Source organism: Wyeomyia smithii, chromosome 3 (assembly GCF_029784165.1).
Source record: "Wyeomyia smithii strain HCP4-BCI-WySm-NY-G18 chromosome 3, ASM2978416v1, whole genome shotgun sequence".
In the NCBI taxonomy this organism is placed as follows: Eukaryota; Metazoa; Arthropoda; class Insecta; order Diptera; family Culicidae; genus Wyeomyia; species Wyeomyia smithii.
Window position 1 is genome coordinate 213,204,759 of NC_073696.1, and position 22,653 is coordinate 213,227,411.

General features: G+C 36.7%; 2 protein-coding genes across 3 annotated transcripts in view; one reads left to right on the forward strand and one right to left on the reverse strand.

The window, feature by feature from the left end:
* The window catches only part of LOC129726600 (galactokinase-like), a 148,392-nt gene that overhangs the window by 108,586 nt on the left and 17,153 nt on the right, over nt 1-22,653 (reverse strand). The window contains exon 1 of one of the 2 annotated variants that reach the window (XM_055683506.1): nt 20,768-20,783. The exons of the other annotated variant lie outside the window; for it this stretch is intronic. The gene's annotated coding sequence lies outside the window, so the exon portion shown is untranslated. Of the gene's footprint in view, nt 1-20,767; nt 20,784-22,653 lie in introns of those variants that run through there. 2 annotated transcript variants of the gene reach the window in all.
* The window catches only part of LOC129726599 (extracellular serine/threonine protein CG31145), a 217,329-nt gene that overhangs the window by 494 nt on the left and 194,182 nt on the right, over nt 1-22,653 (forward strand). Inside the window, exon 2 of the mRNA XM_055683503.1 lies at nt 34-191. The gene's annotated coding sequence lies outside the window, so the exon portion shown is untranslated. The remainder of the gene's footprint in view (nt 1-33; nt 192-22,653) is intronic.

The following is a 22,653-nucleotide window of genomic DNA, read 5'->3' on the forward strand; positions in this document are numbered from 1 at the left end:
GTATTAAATGATAATTTTACTTGTGAAAGGCAGGTTTGGTAGCCAGAATTCAATGAAAAAATACACGCTCTGAACGTTCACGGCAAGATATAATTATTGATGCCACTTCAAGTAGCGATATAAATCAACGCGTTAATTGTCAGTCCCCATCATATGTGAGAACATTTTTGAGGAGAGCAGCTGAACATTCGGTAAGTCCAAACGCTAAACAATAAACTAAAAACTACTAAACTAATCGTTTTCAATTTCAATAATTAATAATAAGTAATCAACATTTACCGTTCAATGATAACATTTACAAAATTTTCGATTAATTTTTGATAACTATCTTTGTGGGCAGCTCATTTTCTCTATTCGTTTTGTTCTTGTTCTTTTTGTACGATTTTACATAAACAAAGCTCGTGGTGCAGCCATTTTAAAAAAATTAACAACATCGACTGCAACGATATCAAAGAGCTCTTACGGTAGCACGAAACATGTTTGAAGTGAACATTTACTGCAGTAAGCCATCCTTAGTTGCAATGGAAATTTAGTCATATAACGCTTATCTCTAGTGTAAAAAAATATTTCATTTTCGTTTTATACCAACAGAGTAATTTCTACAGAAAAAGAGTTATTGTTAGTTTCGCGTGCTGTAGAAAGACTGTCAGAACGAATTAAGTGTTTGTATGCGTAAGGAAATAAATTCGCCGAAAACCGACAAGATCTGGGCATAATCTAACCAACCTACACTGAGTTTGTTGCAAAAGTTCCTCAGATACACTCTTGGACTTGAAAGAATTTCGAATAGTCTGAGTGATAAACTTTCCATTTTTTACATGTTTATGTTACGAGAATCGAAAAAGATAATTTTCTAATATTTTCAAAATTTTACTTATTGAACCAAAAATTTAAAATAGCATGACTTTGCTTAGAACCAAATAGTACAAGATATACAGCCCTAGGGTTGTATGAAAGGGTGACGTGGGACTAAACACTGTAATTAGGGGATTTTTTGTTACAAAATATACAGAGTCCGCAGACAGAATCAATGTGTTTGCTCAGTACCTGTACGTGAATCAATTTTTGAAATATATTCAACAACACTCGAAAGAATAACGTTTATATTTGGCGATATTATGCCTGCAGTGTTTTTTTTTTTTTTTTGTGCAAACAACATGTATTTGACAAGGCACAAGCATATCGTGCTTGTAGAAAAAGCATCGAGAATTTCTCGTAATGCGTCAAAGTCAGAATTAACTCTATATCCTCAAAAACCAAATCCAGTCCCGATCAAACGATTATAACAAACAGCCATCGCAAATATATCTGAACTTGATAGGAATAAAAAAGCCTGTAATATTCTTAATATGCCAGAATGATAATAAGTACAGAATTATATCAAATTCTGTTATCATACACTTGAATGTTGAAATGAGTGTTTTTTATATGCGTATTCATAACAAAATTTGATATTCATTGAACAAAATATCGTATATTCTAACAAATTCTGATCTTTTTCTGCCAAAAACCTTACAAAACTTGCTATAATTTGTAATAATCAGTAAGTAATTTTGATAGAAATTTTGATATTTTAACTATTAACGAGACCAAGTTTAGAATACAAGTTGATACAAAAAGTTTGTAACAAAATATCAAGATTTGTTACAATCCTGATATCTTTGACTGATCGGGATAATACTTACGTTGGTTTTGTCTTATTTAACTCCGATTAAATCAATCAATTCTATAAATGTGTATATTTGGGAATTTACTCTTTAGATACTATCCGGTCACGATTATTTAGTGAATATCGAAGATGAAATTAAATAAATATCCGTTGCAAAACTTTACAATTCTTGTTGAGTAATTTATGGTAATCATATTTATTAGATTAAGCTTCAATCACCATTATCAGCAGCATTGCATTTTTTCCTCGATTGCACACGAATAGAAATGTATGAAGAAAAGTGTACCACTGCAATACGAATAGTACCGCTGCAGTACGAATAGTACCGCTGCAGTACGCTTAGAAATGTACTGCTGAAATGTACGAATAGAAGAGTACCGCTGCAATCATAGACGACGAGAGACCTGCGGTTCTTTACTCCACTGGTACTGTTGCTTTTACCGGCATGTTTTCTTTCAAGACATCAGTTTTTATTAGGTTATGAAAGCAGGTTTAGAAATTGTTCAATGATGGGGGTTGTTTCAAACTTTTAGGAAAACTTTTACCTTCGAGACATCACATTAGTCTAAACTCATGGAAGCAAAAATAAATTGACCTATTGGGACGGGGAGACTCTGTCAATTTTTATATCAACATCGATACAGAGAATAACACGGGGGACGGATGGTGTCCATTCACGTCGTCTGTGCTAGGAATGATCGCATGTAATTGGTTCATTATTCGCGTAAATTTGTCATTGAAACTTTTTATCAATTTTAGCACCTTACAATCAAATTAGAGTGATTACTATCATATTACAAAATTGTGACACATTTTATTTATCCAACAACATATTGGTTATTGTTATCCATCATGTGGTTATGCTGTTATTATAGTTTGAAATCTGACGCAACATTTGCCAGTTTCATTTCCAATTTTACAGAATGCATCCCAGTATAAAAAAGAAAAATAACGATATTGCCAGTGCCGGATATAAGGGGGGGCGGGGGGCCCGGGCCCCCACATTTTTGGGGCCCTCACAAATCGAGAAAAAGTATTTTCCTCGACTGATTAAAAATAGGTTGCATGCGACTATAAGGAATGAAAGGCTGACAAATTTAGCATTGTTAAGTTGCGAGTACGATATACTGAAGGAGTTGAATGTTAATTATTTAACTCATAAGTTTTTTTTTCTCGTAAGGAAAAACTCTAACAAATTTTTGGTAACTTTTCAATAACAAATAATTTTTTTTTAGCTCGTACGATATAAAAACGGTTTTGTTTCATTTTGGGCCCCCACTAATCGCTCCGGCTCCGGGCCCCCATAATCGTAAATCCGACTCTGGATAATGCTGATAGATAGAGATAGAATTTGTAGTTGCTACAGGTTTTTTTTTATTAACATACATCAAACTATTGTATCAGAATACAAAAATAGCTGACATCGAAGTCGTATCTCGGAGATTCAATTTGAAACGTCGAGGGTTTTCAATATTGAGTTGTCTTTTGACGTAGGACTACGTCTAACCGCACTATATCGAGATACATTCCGCGAAAACTAAAACCAAGATGTAACTTCGGAATGAAAGATTTCAAACGGTTATACTGATGTAACCACATGATGGATCACAATAATCAATATGTCGGTGGATTGATAAAATAATGAACAATTTTGTGATTCTTCAATTTTCATTATCACTTCATTGTTAAACAGTAAAAATTGAATAAAAGTTTCAAGGTCGAATTTTCACCAACAATGTACCAATCACATGCGAGCACGCCTGGCACAGACTTCATGAATAAATACCAACTGCCTGCTGTGATACCGTATAGCAGTCGCAAAAAAACTGACAGAATCTCCCCGTCTCAATAGGTCAACTAATGTTAGCTTCCATGAGCCTAGACTATTTTGATGTCTTGAAGGTGAAGCTTTTTCGGAAAGTTCATAACCACCTCAATTATCAGACAGTATTACGTTCTGCTGTTATTATGCATTAAAAAGTTGAAAATTGGAGTTGTCGACTAGCGACATTCGATTTTACTCTCATACCGTACATTATACCTAACGTCGGAAATAGCGCATATGATTTACTATACAGCGCATTACTTCCGACGTTAAGTATAATGTACGGTATGAGAGAAAAATCGAATGTCGCTAGTCGAAAAATTCGACTTTCTACTTGGGCGACAATATGTTAATGTTAATAGAACTGATGTCTTGAAGAAGAATATGATCGCACAGGCAACAGTATTGCACGGAGTAATGTATGAACAGAGCGCTGGTTACTCGTCGTCTATCAGTGCAGAAAAACTCGATATTCATTTTTGCGCCGTTAAGCCAAGTGAAAACTACATTGCCGCTGTTGACGCACAGTGGGGCGTGGAACACAATCGAATTGCCGTTTGAATTGTCTTCTTCTTCTTCTTGTTTCGTATAGCAGCAAATATCAGAATTCAATATGATTTTTCGGGTGCCGCAAAATACGCTGCGCCGCCGGGGACAACAAAATGCGTTGTTTATTTTTGAACTCTATAATCTGCTTTTTTAAGATTTATTCAAATAACTTAATATAGGATATTTAAAAGACAATAGAAAACCAAAATGCTCCGTACAGATCTTTAAATAGGAATAGGTAGTTAAACGAGCTGTATTGATGATTATATTTTACTAGCTAAATGAATTTAGTCCAATATGACAATAACAGTTGTATCCCGCGGTGGCGGTATAGAGGAAAACCAAATTCATTTCATCTTGAACTCTAGACATTAGTATTGGTATTTTTCAATTGAAAATTTTTTTTAATTAGCATTTGCAAGAAAATATTACTATCCATAACCTTACTTGTAATTCAACAACGCTATGCAAACATTAATTGCTGAGGCTAATGTTGTGCATCACTCTTGCCCAGTTTATTTTCGAAGATAACAGACATATAACTTTCAAATATGGTATCTTCGTTGTTCTTTGGTATCTTTGAACTGATCAATTTTTTTCTAATTGGTTCTGTATACTGGTAAAATGTTTAAATTGACCTGAATTGAATGTAAACACGTTCATAAAATTCTATGTCAATTTCAAATTTTCTGTGAATATACTACTTCTACTAAAACAGTAATTCGTTATCTATATTTTTTCCACGAGCTTGTAACTGCAGGAAAAAATCTTTGTCACTTTGTGACCGGTGAGTGAGCCAACTTCAACAAGACAAATAGATGCATAAGGAAGTTTAATTTCTACTAAATCGTACTCAATTATATATTTTATAGAAGGTTGCCTTTTCGCGTATTAAAGAAAATTCGCTGTATTAGAATGAAAAGTATTCATCAATGGTCCAGAAACCAAATTTAGGAGGAAATTTGGGTCTAGAGCTCTATAGCAATATTTTAGAGGATTCTAGAGGAAAAAATCAAGCAAACTACACAAGTAAAACGAGCTCAAATCAAACATAGCTTCAAAATAGAAAAATAAAATTATTGTAGTCCTATGTCAACTATGCGGTCGTGTCTTGGATACCACCCTCCTACTATTATTCAGAGATGCCAATGTTCCAGTGTCAACCGCATTCTTCCAATTTTTTAAGGGGATCCAGTCAAAATTCGGTACAATCGGTACAACATATAGTATTGCTGATCATTGAATTTGTAAGTAAATCAAAAAAAATTGTTAATTTTTTTTTTTCGACTCTAAGCAAAGTTATGCTATTTTTAATTTTTGTTTGAAAAGTAAATGTAGTAATGAAGATAGAGAATTAAATTAACTGAAAATATGATTGTAGACGCTTCCCAGATGGTCTCGAGGTACGATGCTGGCCTAACACGCCAGTCGTCGTAGGTTCTGGTCTCAGCTCGGGAGAGACTGTTAGTGTCAGTAGGATCGTAGCGCTAGCCCCGCAATTGTCCTGTACACTAAACAGTTGGCTATGAAGTCTGTATATAAATAAACAGAAGGTCAAGCTCCGAATCGGAATGTAGCACCAAGGCTTATGATTGTAGAAACTACGAAAAATATAGTTCAGCAGGTGGGCTGCTAGGCTTATGAGAAAAAATGATCAATTGGATTTAAGGAATATTGGATGAAATTTTCCGCTTTTGCAATTTGGAAAAGAATATATCTGAGCTTTACAATAATCGACTGTATATTAACCCCCAGTGCCCAGTGCCGCCTTTAGACAGGCTTCAGTCAAACCTCTTAAAAGCTTCAATAAATACTTTAAAATTGTTTATAAAGATTTATGGTGAATTTACCGAAGCCCATCTAAACATCAACTTGGGCACTAAAGGATTAAGGGGGGACCCTACTCTGGAAAGTTGAAAAATAATGAATTTTCGTGATATTTTTTTCGGATGTTTAGAGAAAGCTGAGGTGTTCGGGCATTTCGGCTATGGATTAAGGTATATTTGAAGATGTATTTTGTGTACCGTGGGTGCAAATATAGTGAGTATTACGCTATTGGCAGTGTTTTTCTCGAAACCATGTTTTTTCAACTGGTGGTAAATTTTTCTCAGCATCTACTGAACCGATTTTGCTGATTTTTTTTCAACATGTAAAAATGGATTATCTAACTTGTTACGTAGCCGTTTTTTGATATCTGAGTTTTTCAATGTTTTAAGATTTTTTAAATAGTGATTTTTCATGAAAAAAAAACATTTTTTTTACTAAATGGCCGCCATTTTGGCAATTTTAGGAATTTTCAAAAACGGCTACGTAACAAGATAGATAATATGTTTCTATATACTGAAAAAAAATTTCAGCCCGATCGGTCTACTAGAAGCTGAGAAAAACTTACCACCAGTTAGGTACTGATTTAGAGAGAGCATCCACGTTCCAAGCTGCCAACAGTGTCATACTCACTATATTTACATTCACGACATGGAAAATACATCTTCAAATATACCTTAATAAATAGCCAAAATAGCCAAAATAGCCAAACACTTCACTTTACTCTAGACAGCCAAAAAAAAAATATGAAAATTCATGATTGTTCGACCTTCTAGAGTAGGGTCCCCCCTTAAGTGAAAACTTTTTCCTTTTAGGTAAATCCGGATGATCTGAGATGAATATGTTGTACAGAAGTAGATCCAATTTTTGAACCTTGAGGCGTACCTACTCTTAAAGGGAATATATCAGATTTTGAATTCTGAAAGACAATGTATACACGGTGACAAAAAAGTCCGGTCACACTTTTTCGGGGTCGCCTGTAGCCTACACGTTGCATCTCTCTGGTGTCATCTATATGTCAAATGAAAGGGTTAACTTTGCTGCCCAAAGTGAAGAGCTTCGTTTCCGTGCAGTTCGTTTACATTGAGTTGTGAGCCATGGCAGAGTTAAGAGCAGCTGTTATCGCTGAATATGTGAAACGGTACAAACCCGGACACATATTCAAACACCTAAAACCGCTCGGAATCAACCGGAAATTCGTGTACCGGACCACAAATCGGTACCTAGAGACCGAAGGCACCGAGGACAAGGCACGATCAGAACGACCAAGGTCTGTGAGAACTCTAAGGCTGAAAAAGATTATACGAGACCGGATTCGCCGGGACCCGGCCTAATCTGCACGGAAGCTGACCAGGAACCTTAAAATGAACCGAGAATCAATCCGCCTGCTTCTGCGCAAGGATTAAAAACTTACACCGTACAAAAAACAGGTGGTTCATGGGGTTACCAAAGCTACAAAGGACAAGAGGTATCAACGGTCGCGGGAGTTGCTCGGTTGGCGCGCAGATGACGAAATTATTTTTTCGGACGAGAAGTTGTTCGTTTTGGAGCAAACAGTCAATCGCAAAAATGATCGAGTTTGGAGTGTGAGCCTCCAGCAAGCTCCTGCGGACAAGCTGAACGTTTCCCGGTTCCAAAATATGACGTCAGTGATGGTTTGGGGAGCCATTTGCAAGAGAGGTAAACTGCCTCTTATTTTTATCGATTAAGGGGTCAAAATCAACGCAGCGTACTACCTGGACACGGTTTTGAATAAAAATGTTCTGGCTCAAGCTGAACTATTGTTTGAAGACGATTACTACTGCTTCCAGCAAGATGGCGCCCCATGTCACACCGTAAAGGTTGTTCAGGCGAGGTGTGAGGAAAACTTGACCGATTTCATTTCGAAAAATGAATGGCCTCCGTCGTCTCCGGATCTGAATCCACTGGATTATTTCGTGTGGGGATACATGATGTCAAAGCTGAACGACTTTAAAATAATAAATTTGGAGCAATTAAAACGAGTTATCACGAAAATCTGGGACGAGATGCCGATGGAGCACGTGCGCGCCGCTTGCGACGACTTTCCGAGACGTCTGAAGCTGGTTCGATCAGAGAAAGGTGGTGTAATTCCGAGATATCGTCTGTGAAGTATCTTTATGAGTTACTGAATAAAGCTATGAAAACCAGATTCAGATTTTTTTCTTATTCTTTGAAATATTGAGATTTTCCTGTGTGACCGGACTTTTTTGTCACCCTGTAGAGTTCAATGAGTTTTTTTTATTTTGTGTGTGTATGTGTGTGTACATGTGTGTGTATGTGTGTGTATGTGTGTGTATGTGTTTATGAGTGTGTATGTGTGTGTATGTGTGTATGAGTGTGTATGTGTGTGTATGTGTGTGAATGTGTGTGTATGTGTGTATATGTGTGTGTGTATGTGTGTGTGTGTATGTGCGTATGTGTATGTGTATGTGTGTGTATGTGTGTTTGTGTGTTTGTGTGTGTGTGTTTGTGTGTGTGTGTGTTTGTGTGTGCGTGTGTGTGGAAACCATTCTAGATCCCACTGTCTGGCAGTGATATGATGAAAAAAAGACAGTTGCAATTATCTTTCATTTCTGCAACTATCTTAGTTTCGGGGTCTAGAAGGTGTTAGCTCTACCGACCCTTTACAGTATGACCGAGTACTTGCAGTACATTCCGGAGTAATTTTCCATTCGGTAAGCCCCGCCTCAAAATAACATTAGAATCTTAGAGATTGTATTATTTCAGACTGTCAATTTATTTGATATTTTAAAATTAGTTTTTTTACGAGCCGATGCAGGATTGACTCTGCACTTTAAAAGACAGTGTTGCCCATCTCAATTAGTATTTTTTTTTCATTTTCATAACACAAATTTTCATATGCCTAGAGCACTTTATTGACGATAAATAATATTTTTACAGACAAAATGGTTTGTTTTTTTGGCATAGTGTCTTTGGTAAAGTTGTAGATAATACTTTTGTCCATCCAAACAAAAATTTACCCAGCAAAAAAAATGTTTTTCTTCATGACTTTTTTTCCTGACTACTCCATGATCGGACAGTTTTCAATTTTTTGTAGTTTTCATAAAAATTTGACCTGTTTTAGATAATTAATTTTCAGTTTTTCTTTTAACTTTTTTTCAACAAACTGACAACATTGTATGAATTTGCAGCTTTACAACAGCAGTTAATTACACTTGTAAACACATAAGATTCCGTTTAAATGGATCGAAGTTATTAGAAAAGTTGTGTTTTGAGCTGTTTTGATCTAATTTTCTTATTTTGAGAATAACGATTCTCTTATTCGGAAATTACGGATTTCGAAAACAACAGAACCTATAAAACTCTTGTATATTTGTGGTTTGTAGGGTGAATTTGTTTTGCCGAAAATATTTTGTAACCGTAACGGAAAAATGTGTTTAAGGTCAAATACCATCAAATATTTTGTTTTAGTTTTTATAGTTTTTGTAACCGGGATGATGCCCAATAGGAAAATGGCCCAGACGCCATTTTGAATTCCAAGATGGCGACTTGCGATTCCTAGAAAACAATCTAAAATGGTCGATAACCCCCCAGAAGGTGTATTTCCGTGATCGAGATGGTGCCTAGAGACTGAAAAACGACCCCGGACACCATTTTGTATTCAAAAGGCGACTTTCGATTTCTCGGAAACAACCCAAAATGGTCGAGTAGCCCCTTATATGTGTATTTCTGGAATTAAAATAATGCCCTGAGACCAGAAATCGACTTCAGGCGACTTCCGGTTCATCTGGAGTCGTTTGCTAGTCTCTTGGTATCATTCTGAATTCAAAAGTTCTCATATGAAGTGGAATTTGGTTACTTTTGGATATTTTCCGGAACCCGGAAGTCACCATTTTGAATTTGAAAATCGCGTTTGAAGTTGATTTCTGGTCTCTGCGTATCATCCCGATCCCTGAAATACCCATATTGGGCGGTATTAGGCCATTTCAGGTTGTTATCCGGAAACCGGGAGTCACTATCTTGGAATTCAAAATGTTATCTGGGATCGGTTCCAGGTTTCTGGACATCATCCCGATTCCGAAAGTACTCATATGGGGTGGTATTTGGTCAATCTTTACTGTTTTCCTCAAACCGGAAGTAACCATTTTGAATTGGTGTTCAGGGTTGTTTTTGGGTCTCTGGGCATCATCACGTTTCCGAAAATTCCCATATTGGATGGTATTTGACCTTTCTTTATTTAATTGCCAGCTATAAATAAATCATAGTCTCTATCTCCCAGATGGTCTCGAAGTATGATGCTGGCCTAACAAGCCAGTCTTCGTAGGTTCGAGTCTCGGCTCGGGAGAGACTGTTAGTATCAGTAGGATCGTAGCCCCGCAATTGTCCTGTACACTGAACAGTCGGCTACGAAGTCTGTGTATAAATAAACAGAAGGTCAAGTTTCGAATCGAAATGTAGCACCAAGGCTTTGCTTTGCTAAACAATAGTCTCTACTGAGTAAATGTATGAAGTGCGAGAATTAGATAAGTGATGCAAAACTTGATTCTAGAACTACGTCTTTAACGTTCTGCGTGTGCGGAAACGCATCTGACCAGAGAATAGAAGTTGTAGGTTCGAGTCCCACCTCCTGAACTATATTTTCCGAAGGCATATTTTCGGGGCATATCACCAAGACACTCAAAAACATAAAAAAACCGGCCTGTGGAAGTAATTTTATCAACAATAGATGTTATTTACCAATTTTACGATCGTTTATCTCGAACAATTTGTTGTTTTTGTTACAAAAATTTAACCATAAAAGAATTTCTGATCGATTGAAGCTAGAACCTCTATAACCTGATTATAAATGACTGAAATATAAACGCTGACCACTTTTCCCTGGTTTTCCCTACTTGAATTACTAGATTTTCAAATTCAGGTACCTAACTTCCAGATAGACGTAGTCCTACGTCAATAAATCATAATAAAATAATGCCATCTGAAATCTCTTATCTACCTTCGCCCACCGATGCAACCACTGGCGCCAGCCCTGCTGATCCACGCTACTGATATACCGATATCGACGCGAACGGAGCGGCAGTTTTAACACCCTCGGTAGCCAATCCGGATCCGCATGGATGAAGTTTGATTTTTTGTACCCAACGCTATCGTGTTATTTATTTCTTTTTAATTCGCGCGTGGATGTTTTGCCTCTTTTTTTTGTATTCCCGCGTGCGCCTTTTCAATCGAGTGCATAAACGCGTAGAATCGAAGCGATCGTAAAACCATCAGCTGGATTGGAAAATCTGCTGCACGGCTCACCAATAATGTACGACCGCATGATTGTTTACCATACAGTCGGCTGCATGCAGGTTCCCGTGCGTATGGCGCTTAAAAAGTATAGCGTACAAGTGCAGGCAAAAAAAGATTTGCAGCTCAGTTCAGTGTTTGTAATAATAGATAAAGTGCAAATGCAGAAAGAAAGGTGCGACAGTGGGGAGGGGGAGAGAAAAAAAATAAAAGCGAAGATAACATTTCTCAATCGAAAGCGCACAGCAGACCCTCGCTTCCTTCCGCACCAAAGCACAGCGTCAAAACCACAATCACCGAGCAGCCATTGATGGACATCCGAGCCGACTGTGGGTAAAATAGCGCTGCGAACCCTAGTCGCGAACGGAACATTCTGATGCGTCAGTCATGCGTCCAACGGATATCTGATATCTGATTTCAAACTGGCAGGTAAGAGCAAGCGCACCGGTGAGTTGCCATTTGAGTTGCTATTTTCACAACGCTGGCCGTTGCTGTTTTGGATAACAACCGATCTTCGCACCGGTCGTTGCTAATGGGGATTACCAATTCCACTATTTCTTTTTCACACCGGCAGTTGCCAATTTCTGAAGACCGTCACTAGCCAGCGTTGGCAAAATGTTTGTGATGTATTTCGCATATTTTTTGCGGATCTAGTAATAACCAACTTATCCGTTAGTCAATCGTTTCCGGAATGATCTACGTTCTTTCTATTTTATAAAATTTTCCCTACATTTCACGTAACTTTGTTTTAACTTTGTTTCCGTTTTCCCAAGTTATCGATAGTATAATTCTTTTGCAGATTTTTTTACTTGTGCGTACATAAATTTTTTCATCCTTATATGTTTATTTAAAGTAATTCCGTAAAACTCGGCACGCCCCGCAACGTTGGCTTAAATGACTATTCTACTGAAAGCTGGCGAACTGTCATTAGTTGTATTCTGTATTTCATGCTGTCTCGGTTCCCACAGTTTGCTATTATTATTTGAAAATTTGCCACCATAAGAACTTAAATATAGAACGCGTAAATTATTTTCGATTATTTGATTGATTCTAGTGATGAAGAAAGTGATTTCGCAAAACAAATTTCCTTATACGTGATTAAGGTGAAACGGGATTGTGGCCTTTTCCGATATAATTTTGAGGTTAGAGTTCTTTTTACTTCTGTATTTTGATCGTAAAAAATTCGACTTCCACTAAATAAACAGCACTCAAATTGCTACTTCAGGCATGCAACAGTTGTGAAAACAATTGATCAAAGTTTCATGTACGTAGTCTTCATAAATCAAGAAAAAATTAGATTGCAAAATTCGAGTTGATCGCGACCACGTCCCGATTCACCCTAAGAAAATGGTTTTTGGGAAGATTCGGGGCGACTCTCAGTCTAGTAAATAGCCAAATATTGACCGCCATACGGAGGAAGGTGCCATCCAGCGTTTTAACAACGGTCTATACCGATGACCATTTCCAACGCCGCTTTCGAACGCATCTTAGGTTGTTTTTGAAGAATGAAACAGCGGTAAAGGAGAAAAATGGTTTTTTATACAATGACTGAACGAAACGGGAAAATAGTTGGTAATACTCCCGAGCAGATTTGCTTAAACCTTCCAGGTTTATTGAATAATATGGCCAATCTTGTGAGGATTTGAGTATTTCGCATCGTGTAGGTTGCGGACCAAAATGCCAACCAAAATGTTCATCTCAATAAAAAAACCTATACAAAATGTTTACCTGCCCGAAAAAACACCTTGTGCAAAATTTCAGTTCAATCTATTATATAAAAATGGAATTCCGTAACGCTTGATCTTATTGATATTATTCCCTCAGTCTCTGTGGTGTACAGTAATCATCATCATTTTGAATCGTTCTAAATCAAAAACAATAAGCGGTGACATGTAGGTTTTTTAACATGAAAATGTTCGCTGATGTTCAGGAAAGACATTAGTTATAAAAAAATAGTTATCTAATTACTAAAACTTGAGATATTATTCACAAAACTACGTAAAACATGCAAAATTATGACTTTCTGTGCTAAATTTGCCTCTAAATCAAAATTCAAAGCGATGACATATGATTCTTTTTTCACTAAAATGTTTGTTAATGTTCAGGGAAGACATTCGAGGAAAAATAATTAGTATCTGATTACTAAAACTTGAGATATTATTCACAAAACTACGTAAAACATGCAAAATTATGACTTTTTATATTGAATTCGTCTCCAAATCAAAATTCAAAGCGATGACATGTGATTCTTTCTTCATTAAAATGTTAGTTGATGTTTAAGAAAGATATTTGAGAAAAAATAATAGGTATCTAATTACTAAAACTTGAGATATTATTCACGAAACTGCGTAAAACACGCAAAATTATGACTTTCTGTGCTAAATTCGCCTCTAAATCAAAATTCAAAGCGTTGACATATGATTTTTAACACTAAAGTGTTTGTTAATGTTCAGGAAAGACATGTGAGGAAAAATAATTAGTATCTGATTACTAAAACTTGAGATTTTATTCACAAAACTACGTAAAACAAGCAAAAACATGCTGAATTTGCCTCTTAATCGAAATTTCAAGCGATGACATGTGATTTTTTTTACATTAAAATGTTTGTAAACGTTTAGGAAAGACAGTTGAAGGAAAGTAACAAGTATCTGTTTACTAAAACTTGAGATTTTATTCACAAAACTACGTAAAACTTGCAAAATTATGACTTTTTATGCTGAATTTGCCTCTAAAACAAAATTTAAAGCCATAACATGTGGTTCTTTTTACATTAAAACGTTTGTTAATGTTCAGGAAAGACATTTGAGGAAAAATAAATAGTTTATGATTACTAAAACTTGAGATATTATTCACAAAACTACGTGAAACATGCAACTTTATGACTTTTTATGCTGAATTTGCCTCTAAATCAAATTTGGAAGCGATGATGGGTGATTTTTTTTACATTAAAATGTTTGTAAACGTTTAGGAAAGACATTTGAAGGAAAGTAACAAGTATATGTTTACTAAAACTTGAGATTTTATTCACAAAACTACGTAAAACATGCGACTTTATGAATTTTTATGCTGAATTTGCCTCTAAATCAAAATTTAAAGCGAGGACAAAGCGAAGGAAATGAGCGGGGGCCTAGTGTGGTTGGTAACGTCTCCGCCAACCACGCTCGACGCCTGGGTTCGAATCCCACCGCCGGCATAGGTGTCGATGGTTGTGAGGTGGCGTGATCCACTCACAACCAACCCAACTGGTCTAGATTCAATCCTAGCCGACACCGGGAGATTTTCTGAGGCGAAAAATCTCTGGGATCACGCCTTCCATCGCATGAGGAAGTAAAGCCGTTGGCGCCGGTCCGTTAATAAACGGGTCGTGAGTTAGGGTCCTGGGTGTGGAGTCGCCTCCCTGGGCGTCGGTGATTGGCCACAACAGTGGCGGAACTAGACCGACGGAAAATAAGCGAGAAAAAAAAGCGAAGGAAAGTAACAAGTATCTGTTTACTAAAACTTGAAATTTTATTCACAAAACTACGTAAAACTTGCAAAATTATGACTTTTTATGCTGAATTTGCCTCTAAAACAAAATTTAAAGCCATTTTTTTTATGTGTTTTTTTTTACATTAAAATGTTTGTAAACGTTTAGGAAAGACATTTGAAGGAAAGTAACAAGTATCTGTTTACTAAAACTTGAGATTTTTTTCACAAAACTACGTAAAACTTTGCAATTATGACTTTTTATGCTGAATTTGCCTCTAAAACAAAATTTAAAGCCATGACGTGTGATTCTTCGTGTGTTCAGGAAAGACATTTGAGGAAAAATAAATAGTATATGATTACTAAAGCTTGAGACATTATTCACAAAACTACGTGAAACATGCAACTTTATGACTTTTTATGCTGAATTTGCCTCTAAATCAAAATTTAAAGCGATGACATGTGATTTTTTTTACATTAAAATGTTTGTTAACGTTCAGGAAAGACATTTGAAGAAAAGTAACAAGTATCTGTTTACTAAAACTTGAGATTTAATCACAAAACTACGTAAAACAAGCAAAATTATGACTTTTTATGCTGAATTCGCCTCTAAATCTAATTCCAAAGCGATGACATGTGATTCTTTTTTCATTAAAATGTTTGTCAACGTTCAGGAAAGATGTGTAAGGAAAAATAATTAGTATCTGATTACTAAAACTTGAGATGTTATTCACGAAACTACCGAAAACACGCAAAATTATGGCTTTCTGTGCTAAATTTGCCTCTAAATCAAAATTCAAAGCGTTGTCATATGATTTTTTTTCACTAAAATGTTTGTTAACGTTCAGGAAAGACATGTGAGGAAAAATATTGAGTATCTGATTACTAAAACTTGAGATTTTATTCACAAAACTACGTAAAACTCGCAAAATTATGACTTTCTATGCTGAGTTTGCCTCTAAATCTAATTTAAAAGCGATGACATGTGATTCTTTTTTCATTAAAATGTTTGTTTATTTTAAAATATAAAATGTATGTTTGAAGATGATTTTCTGTATACAGCACAACAATATTGCAGCCTTCTAATAGCGCTCTCGATCAACCAGATTAGTTGAGAAAATTCGTTATCGTTATTGTTTTAGCACATTTTGCATGTTGTAGGATAAGAACAACGATACACCGTGCCCCAGAGCTGAGTCGAGAAAAATTGCAGATCGAAAAGATTCTCGACCTGATCGGGGATCGAACCCGATATCACAACCGTGTGGGAGCCAATCGACATCGCTAAACACAGAGCCAAGAGGACCACATACAGCATACAGTATACAGAAAATCACCGAAAAATATTTTTTTTTTAATTGATACGTTTTTATACGATTACATGCGAAACTTTGACTTTTTATGCGCAATTCGCCTCTGAATCAAAATTCAATGATTTGTTTTTTTTTTGCAATAAAATGTTCGTTGTTCTTTCATCTACAATTTTTTTTGCAGAATAACCCATGTCTCGAGTATGAACATTTTACATTTCTGATGTTTTCGTAGTTTTGTGAATAGTTACATTTTACGGCAATCGATTTACTTTTATACTTTTGAATTTGAATTTGATTTTTATTAGAGAGCTTTTAACCAGAAGGTCATTCAGCTCTTTATCTTACTGTTTTACTTTTTTCCGTTAATCCAAACTAGAACTCACATTTAGCTGCAGGAAAGGTTACGATTCATTTGTTTGAATATCGATTAAGAGGCAGCTTAAGCATTAAAAATCTTTTATTTTCTTATTCTCTACAAAGTTTTGTGGATTAAAAAATGGCGACTTCCGGTTTCAGGAAAATAACCTAAAGTGATATATAGCCAACAATTTCAATTCTTCCGAAAGTGGACCTCCATACGTCATTTTATAGCGATGACACAATTTTTTTTCTCATTAAAATGTTTGTTAACGTTCAGAAAAGATATTTGAAAAAAAATAACAAGTATCTGATTACTAATTTTGATATATTATTCCCAAAACTACATGAAACATGCAAATTTATGACTTCTAAAGTGATATTTGGCCAACAATTTCAATACTTTCGGAAATGGAACTCCATACGTCATTTTGAAACCCAAAATGGTGACTTCCAGTTTCTGTAAATCAGCCCAAAATCACAAAAAAACAATCCAATATGGGTATTTCCGTTCTGCACGTATCGAACGTCTTCGTCAGTGGTTTTCTTCGGTAGTTTTACTGGCGCAATCTTATGCAAAAAAGGTCCGAAAAAAACCACTTACGAAGACGTTCGACACCCTACTTAAAGAGATGATGGAAGTATAAGATGTAAAATATATTTTTGAAGTGAGTTGAGCTAATGCAGCAATGAAATATAAAAAAAAATCTATCTCTGAAACCTTTGATCCCGAGCATCGCCGGGAATGTTCAACTAGTCGGAAATAAAATTGAGTAGTGGTTCACACCGACACTTGCGTCCTACGACGTGTTTAACAAGCCAGGCAGAACACTTCGTCTTCCGAGGCCGACCAATTGAGTCCGCATTCGAAACACTCATCATCTTCGTAATATTATTACGAACATTCACTATCAAGCACAAAAAAAACAACAGTTTGACATAACATCAAATAGCAACGATTCGGCTCGTTGCTATCGCGTTGCCAAATTTAATAACTCGCTACTACCCGAGGTGAGGATTGTTATTTCCCAAACCAACATAGCAACGCCCGGTGCGGTTGCCGCGTTATGGTGGGAGTTGCCAAACTAGCTTTAGAAACTTCAATTTAGCCACTGGTGGGCTTGCTCTAAAAGTGCGCCCGACTAATGGCCAGCACTTTTTCAATTCCATCAAACGGCAGTATTCATACATGATGCATATCAGTGAATGATTTATTTAAAAAAGAATAATATGTATTTGCAGTACCCACTCCCTCGGGATTGGCTCCAACGCCGAATGAAGCTGCATAACAAAAATGGCTTTTTTTTCACGCCTTTCCAGATATTAATTGATTGGATGGCTTTACAAAGATTGTTGTTGATAACATTGTAACATCGTTATGGTTGATAACATTGTAAAACGTTGACGTGGTTGTTCGGAATCATTTTATAAAATTTCCGGTTGTACATGGACAATAAAAGTCTGTAATATTTTATTGTTCAATTGAATACTGATTTGAAATCAGACAATTTTTGCCACGAAATGCAATAGCTATACGAACAAATTGGGCATGTTTTTTATTGGATAGCTTTTGAACCTTTTGCGCTGCGGTAAATTTAAGTAAACTTTCCCGGCGTTCGCATCGGTTTTGAATATTTTCGACAAGATCTCGCTTCGAGCTATTCCGTATCGACTCTCAACTATATGTTGTATGTCACGTATCCGTATCTATGCACGTTTATTTCGGGCCATTAGCAGCACATTACACATTCAGTACATTATCTAGCGGGCAATGCATCTTTCCACAATTGAGACGTTACTCCAGCATAATCATTATGCAAACCGAAAGTGCAGATACAAAGCTTATAAACCTGTCTATCCATCCAAGGTAACTGACAACAATTGCAATAGCCGAAAGCTGGATCGAACGTACATCGCACACACATTCGCTCTGTCTTTCACTCTCTACCTCGGAACGGTAGCATTCGCCAAATGTGGTGAAAATTGAATAATAGTACGGTCATTGCCAAGTTGAAAACCGATTCCGATCGGCGCAATTATTGCCGTGAATCGTCGGAATAATTTACCTTACGTGCCTCGCAGTACAGCATTCATTACGCTTCGCTTGAACCGCGGACGAAACAATGGACCATGCCGGGGTGAAGACGATCCACATTTCCCTACAGTAGAACACTACTAGTCGGAGATTTATCTAAACGTTTTGAAATTAATCATAATCCTCTCGTCAATGCTTCAGCGACTTTTCGATTAAACCCTGTGCAGTTTAAATGTTGGAACCTGCCGAACGCTGCAGCTATGAAGTCAGCGATTTCAAGGGCAAAAACAAGCGGTCATACATTATGTGGTCTCGGTTTTCGGAAGCGGTGCAGCGCTATTATTTTTGTTTTCACCACTGGTTTTGTTTAGACATTCACTCAGTTGGTTCATCTGAGGAACATGTGTAAGAAATTGAAACCATTACCTTCATTGTACATTCCGATCAGGTACAATCTGATCTGAGTTATTCTGATTTTTGTTTCGCATTATATATATTTTGATTTCCAGTCTTGGTGTAGAAGACAGTTTTATTTTACTCTCGATTCATATTATTTTTAGTGATTTTACCAGCAGAAATTAATTTACCGTTTTGCCTTTCTCCTAGAGAGGTATAGCAATCACTGGAAAAACCGAAGGTATAAAAGTGGTCCCAATGGCCGAATGTCATATACCACTCGACTTTTTTCGACGAACTGAGCATTTTCTGTATGTATGTATGTATGTATGTGTGTGTGTGTGTGTGTGTATGTGCAACTTTTTTTTCTCACTCACTTTTCTCAGAGATGGCTGGACCGATTTTCATAAAATTAATTGCAAATGAAAGGTCTTGTTGCGCCATAGGTTGCTATTGAATTTCATTGTAATCGAATTTTTAGTTTAGAGGTTGTGTATCAAAATGTGAAAATCAAGAAACATCAATATCTCAGAAACCACACAACCGATTTCAATAAAACTGGTTTCAAATGATCGGACTGTCTTCAGAACCCTTAACTTTTAAAATTCGTTATGATTGAACTTATGGTTCAAAAGTTATGTAAAGAAAAGTTATCCTGAGGTTGTTTAAACTCACTCATGTTTCTCAGAGATGGCTGAACCGATTTTCACAAAATTAGTGTCAAATGAAAGGTATAGCTGCCCCATAGGTTGCTATTGAATTTCACTGCAATCGGATTGTAACTTTGTCCGTTATTCATAAAAATGTGAAATCACATAATGAAAGTAAATATATTGACTTTCTCCTAACGATCACTGGCTAATTAAAAGGTAGAAAAGTGATCCAAATGGACGAATGTCATATACTACTCGACTCAGTTCGACAAATCGAGCATTTCCTGCATGTATGCATGTATAGGTGTATATGTGTGTGTGTGAGTGTGTGGGTGTGTACGTGTGTATGTGCACCTGTTTTTCGCACTCACTTCTCTCAGAGATGGTCTGACCGATTCTTTCTATCTTGGTGTCAACTGAAGGGTCTATTTGCCGCTTAGGTTGCTATTGAATTTCATTGTAATCAAACTTTTAGTTTTGGCGCTGCGTCAGAATGTGAAAAACGCTCTTATATCTCAGAAGCTATGAACATAGTTGAATTCAAATAAATGGGATTTTAAACCCTTAAACAATGAACTTCATAATGTTTAAACATGTGGTTTAAAAGTTATGGAAAGGAACGTAACCCGCAGACTATTTAAAACTATAGCTACGATCACAATATGTGGCCTCAACATCATTTAAATTTAATATTGTACTATTTCAATGTTTGCGGTCTTGCTCGAGATTGAAGTTGAAATTAAAAGTCATTTCTATCATTTCACTTCTTGCCTTTCTCCTAGAAAGGTATAGCAATCACTGCAAAAACTAAAGGTATAAAAGTGCTCAAAAGGGCCGAATGTCGTATATCACTCGACTCAGTTCGACGAGCTGAGCATTTTCTGCGTGTGTGTGTGTGTGTGTGTAATGCTCTCCCAATCTCACTCGATTTTGTCAGAGATGGCTGAACCGATTTCAATGAAATTATTTGCAAATGAAAGGTTTAGTTGCCCTATAAGACCGTATTGAATTTTATTGTAATCTGATTTCTAGTTTAGAGGTTATGTATCAAAATGTAAAAATCACGAAACATCAATATCACAGAAACTACACAACCGATTTTAACAAAATTGGTTTGAAATAAACGGGCTATCTAAAACCCTTAACTTTTGAATTTTATGAAGATTGAACGTGTGGTTCAGAAGTTATTTAAAGAAACGTGTTCTGGAGAGTGCTTAATCTCACTCATGTTTCTCAGAGATGGCTGGACCGATTTTCATAAAATTGGTGTCAAACGGAAGGTCTAGTTGCCCCATAAGACCCTATTGATTTTTTTTTGAAATCGGACTATTACTTTGCCTGTTATGTTTAAAAATGTGAAGTCCAGCTATGAAAAGAAACATATTACGAAAACTACTTGGACTCACTCACTTTTCTCAGAGATGGTTGACCCGATTTCCACAGTATTAGTAAATGAAAGGTCTGACTGCCTCATAACATCCTATTGAATTGCATTGTAATCGGACTGTAACTTCGTCTGTAATGTATCGAAATGTGAAAATCACGAAACTTCATTATCTTAGAAACTACACAACCGATTTGAACAATATTGATATCAGATGAACGTGCTAGTAAAGGGTTAGTTGATGAATTATGTTTGAACACGTGGTTTCAAAGTTTGGCTGCCCTATACGTTACCTTTTCATTCGATTGTAATCAAACTTGAGCAACCGTTATGTTTTAATTCGTAAAACAACGAAAGTCTATTTTCTCAAGTATTACACGACTTATTTGAACATAACTAGTGTCATACAAACGAGTCATCTCTCAAACTTACAAATAACAAACATCATATCAATTTGATATTTTATTTCGCTATTTCTTAAACACTAACATTACGTTAAATTTCATATTTTATACTTTAATTACAACTTCAATATTTTAGAATCCAAAGAATGAATATACCTTTATTGGATTTAAGCATTCATTTAAATCTATTTTTACAAATAATAAGTTTGAATGAGAAAGGCCGAGTCTGACCGCTAGGTGGATTAATTTAGGTTTTATAATTTTGATTGCTATAGAAAATAGTTACAAATCGATAATAATTCAATTACAGCAAACCATCGCTTCGGATCTTATTTATAAACATTTGCAGAAATAACCTTTTTACCTATTTGCAATCCATTTATTATTTTTCTCTATTTATTACTGTCGTTCAATCGGGTTTTGGGAACTTGTTAAGAAGTGTGGTCCGCTTTTTAGCTATTTGTAATATTTTCAAAACAAAGCTTTTGAATTTTCATATTTTTAAAACATAATTTTAGTTTGTGTGCCATTGCTTAACATGGTTGAGGGCTAATTATTTCGTAGAAAGCTTGAATGAAAAGTTGTCTCATGACATTGGATGTTCAACAAGATTCAAGAATTCATTCTGTGCCGAACACGCATCAGTATCGGACGTGTGATCGGTGATCGCTCCGATAGAAGTGTTGGCATTGTTTGCCTGGTCGAGTGAAATAAATCCGGGTTCAAGGTCGCGTCTTTGTGCAACTGTTTCGCATCGTGACTACCAGCTGGTGCGTAAGCCGATTTGGCTGCTGGCTGAATTGTGCTACAGCAGTGGACGAGACACAAAAGAGGAAAAAGAAGAAGCCATCAGTTGACAGTGAGTTGTATCGCTGTGTGGAGTGACCTCACACCTGGCTCTCTGCTGGTGGCTGTTTGGTGCTGCTGTATTGGTGCTGCTGGCTGTAACGGCTGCAACTTCGAACGATCGGACAACCAACCTTACTGGAAGGGAGAAATAAAAAGGTACGTGCTCTTGTCGGCGCTAGTGCGCTAGACTTATCGCGATGGATGTAGATCCCTCGCCTCCCGCGCCACCATCCCCGAACCCCTCTGACCCTGACCCTTCTGTTACCCCCTCCCCTGTTCATTCTTCAGTCCCCCCTCGCCCCAGGCTTTACCCAGACGGAGCCCAGGGCAGCTATACTGTCTATTTTCGGCCAAAGGCGGGACCGAAATCGAAACAGTTGAACCTCTTGCAGATTTCTAAAGACCTGACGAAGGAGTACAAGGGCGTGACCGAAATTTCCAAGGTCCGGCCTAACAAGCTCCGTGTCGTGGTCAGTAACCTGAAAGAGGCCAACGATATAGCTTGCTCTGAGCTCTTCACACGCGAGTATCGCGTTTACATACCCACACGAGACGTGGAGATCGACGGTGTCATAACCGATTCGAGTCTGTCCGTCGAGTGTATACTGGCAAGTGCCAAAGGGTGCTTTAAAAACAAAACCTGTCCCGATGTAAAGGTG